A 3,966-nucleotide genomic window follows, 5' to 3' on the forward strand; every position below is an offset into this window, starting at 1 on the left:
ACTTTAGCATAAACATAATTGTTATTTAATTTTCTTTCTAAGCACCTTGAACTTATGGGGATTCAATTTTAAGGGCTTTGGAGATTGAAATTGTTTAGTTACATTCCTGAGGGGAGGGAGTGTTTGGGTCATTATCATTGCTCTGATAAATTAGGAAAATAATGCTAATAAAATGTGGCATTTGAACATGTATCCTGTAAAAGCTTCTTGAAGACAACCTCTCCTTTAATATGAAAAACTAGGTAAGATTTTTTAAAAATTTAAATCAACAGCATTTTATGTAATGTTGAAAATTACCTGCTTATTCATTTGGAAGTGATCATTTTACAAGATGAGGATATGAATCACTTTCTAAACATACAAGTGAAGATTTGCACTTACAAGGAATTAAAGACAGAATACACTGGCAAGTGCTGACATTGTATTTATCTTTTCTTTAAGGACATTTTGAAAACTGGAATGACATCCTGGGCCACAGAGGGTGACAAGTTTCCAGCAAACCAGAGAATCATGAGCAGTGCGTCTCCTTCTGCTGCAGCTGTGCAGCTGTGCAGCTCTGCTACGAGCACCTGAACGGATCCTGTGTGAAAACCCCCTACTCACCAGGCCCCTGCCTCATCCTGTAAACAGTGTTCATCTTTGGAGCTGTGCTGGCTGTATTTGGAAATCTCCTGGTGATGATTTCCATTCTCCACTTCAAGCAGCTGCATTCTCCTACCAGCTTCTTGATTGCTTCTCTGGCCTGTGCTGACTTCTTGGTGGGAGTGACTGTGATGCCGTTCAGCACAGTGAAATCCGTGGAGAGCTGCTGGTACTTTGGGGAGAGTTACTGTAAATTTCACACTTGTTTTGATGGGTCATTCTGTTATGCTTCCATCTACCACTTGTGCTTTATCTCTCTGGACAGGTACATTGCGATCACTGACCCCCTGGTCTATCCAACCAGGTTCACTATGTCTGTTTCTGGTATGTGTTTTGCCTTCTCCTGGCTCTTTTCGATTATTTATTCTTTTTCCCTTCTTGGCACAGGAGCAAATGCAGCTAGACTGGAGGGTCTAGTAAGTGCTCTCACCTGTGTGGGAGGCTGTCAAATTGCAGTGAATCAGAGTTGGGTATTGGTGAATTTTCTATTATTTTTTATCCGCACCCTTGTGATGATAGTTCTTTAATCCAAGATTTTCCTCATTGCTAAACAGCAGGCTAGAAAAATTGAGAGTCTGAACAACAAGACAGGGCGATGCTCAGACAGCTTCCAAGACAGAGTGGCCAAGAGGGAGAGAAAGGCAGCAAGAACACTGGGCGTGGCAGTGCTAGCGTTTCTGGTCTCCTGGCTGCCTTACTTCCTGGATGCCATCACTGATGCCTTCCTAGGTTTCATCACTCCCACATATGTTTATGAAATACTGGTTTGGATTGCTTATTATAACTGAGCTATGAACCCCTTGATTTATGCTTTCTTTTATCCTTGGTTTCGAAAAGCCATCAAACTCATTGTCACAGGCAAAGTCTTGAGAGCGAATTCCTCGACAGTAAATTTATTTTCTGGCTAAGTCCATATTTTAGATGGAGGAATTGAATATAAATTCACCGTGAACACTCCATTGGGTAGAAAATGTAATCATATACATGCAAGATCTTGTAAAGTAAAAGAATAAATTAGGCTTCCAATATGACCTGAAGACTTAAATTCAGTTTCATCATTCTTTGGTCAATATAACATAAAAACCTGGTTGTTATGGAAACAGCATGACCTTGGAGCCAGAAATGTGGCATTTTAACATTGATCTTGGGTTGCTACTTGTCTCTGATCTTCACTGTACATCTCTAGTTATTAATCCCTTCCTTGTAGCATTCTTGAGAAAATGTAAAAGATAGAAACTGCAATGTTTTGTTATTCTAAATCCTCCCTTTATTACTTTATAATAGTTTAATCCTTGGTTATAGCTTCTCTTTTTTCCTGTGAAATATTTATGTAATTACTATTACAATACTTAAAAGTATTCTGGCTCAGGGAGGGCAAAGTAGTGACTCTGCCCTGTCAAGTGTTCAGATTTGTGAGTCCAGAAACATAATGTCGGAGTCGGATAAAATCAACCCAGAGATAAATATATTGACTATAATATCTGTCGAATTATTTGCTATGGGAAAGGTAATTGATGTTATAAATAGCATTCATTTGTTGAGTGGGCTACTTCCTGGTGATTGTCTGCTCATAAAATTTTGGCTGACTTTATAAATTTTACCAGTTAACATGTTTATAGCATGCACGAGTTTTTAACATTGTCATTTTTTATTGCACTTTATGTTAAATTAGCCTTCTGTTTTGTTCACTTTTGCATTGTTCCAAAGATTATTTATAAGGATTTTCAGTGATATACATGAAAGCCCAAATTACAAATATGTTCCAAAAAATACAGAACTGAAATGAAGGATATAAAAAGATGACAGACAGAGGCTGATAAATGCATTTTATATAACCCACAAATTTGAAACTGAACAAGTTAAGCAATTCACATTGTATAGAAGCCAGTCAACTTTTCAGAAATGGAGACTTGTTTTGGGTACTAAGACTAGAGAATGCTGTATTTCTGTAATTTTAATAATTTTTTAAATAAATTTCTTGATTCTATTCTAATTTTATTTTGTAGCAATCAGATATCAAGTTTGAGAAATCAGAGAATCATATCATTGGGACAGGGATGAATATATTTCAAAATATCCTTGTTTATTTCTCTAATTTCTTATTTAATGTAAATCAATCATATATTAGGGACATCATTTCTGACTATTATTTAACAAATGCTTTAAATTGGTAAACCTTTCCTGAGACTGTGTATTATCTATGATTTAATGTACTTATGAGAAACTCTCCCATCTTTACTTGATGGTTAAAGATGAAACAAATGATTTAAAGGCACCCTAGACTGCTTAGCATTAGTTTACCCTTAACTCTTCAGTTCTGACAGTGAAAATTTATTTTGATTTACTGCTTTCAAAAATGCAATCGTTGTTGTTGCTCAGTCACTAAGTCATGTTTGACTTGTTGCAACCCCATGGACTGCAGCATACCAAGCTTCCCTGTCCTTCACTATCTTCCAGAGTTTGCTCAAATTCATGTTCATTGAGTCCATGATGTTAACTAACCATCTCATCCTCTGTCTCTGTCACCCCTCTCTCCTCCTACCCTTAATCTCTCTTAGCATAAGGATTTTTTCCAATGAATTGGCTCTTCCCATCAGGTGTGGCTCAGCTGGATAAGAATCCTCCTGCAATGCAGGAGACCTGGGTTCGATCCCTGAATTGGGAAGATCCCCTGGAGAAGGGAAAGGCTACCCACTCCAGTGTTCTGGCCTAGAGAATTCCTCGACTCTATAGTCCATGGGGTTGCAAAGAGTCAGACACGACTGAGCGACTTTCACTTCACGTCAAGTGACCGGAGTATTGGTGCTTCAGCTTTAACATCAGTCCTCCCAATGAATATTCAGGGTTGATCTCCTTTAGGATTGACTGGTTTAATCTCCTTGCTGTCCAAGGAACTCTCAAGAGTCTTCTCTGGCACCACAGTTGGAAAGCATCAGTTCTTTGGTGCTCAACCTTCTTTATGGTCCAACTGTCACATCCATACATGACTACCGGAAAACCATAGCTTTGACTCTACGAACCTCTGTCAGCAAAATTATGTCTTTGCTTTTTATTATGCTGTCTAGATTTATCATGGCTTTCCTTCCAAGGAGCAAGCATCTTCTAATTTCATGGCTGTAGTTACTGTCAGCAATGATTTGGGAGCCCCCCAGAAATAAAATCTGTCACTGCTTTGGCTTTTTTCCTGTTCTATTTGCCATGAAATGATGGAACCAGATGCCATGATTTTAGTAAGCCAGCTTTTCACTCTTCTCTTTCACCCTCATCCAGAGGCTCTGTAGTTCCTCTTTACTTTCTGCCATTAGAATGGTATCACCTGCATGT

The 3,966-nt window shown here is 38.4% G+C and overlaps 1 pseudogene; it reads left to right on the forward strand.

Annotated features, from left to right (window-relative positions):
- LOC104991729 overlaps positions 1-1,550 on the forward strand; it is an 8,126-nt pseudogene extending 6,576 nt beyond the window's left edge.
- Positions 1,551-3,966: the final 2,416 nt, after the last annotated feature.

This window comes from Bison bison, unplaced genomic scaffold (genome assembly GCF_000754665.1).
Source record: "Bison bison bison isolate TAMUID 2011002044 unplaced genomic scaffold, Bison_UMD1.0 scf7180017864198, whole genome shotgun sequence".
Lineage (NCBI taxonomy): Eukaryota > Metazoa > Chordata > Mammalia > Artiodactyla > Bovidae > Bison > Bison bison.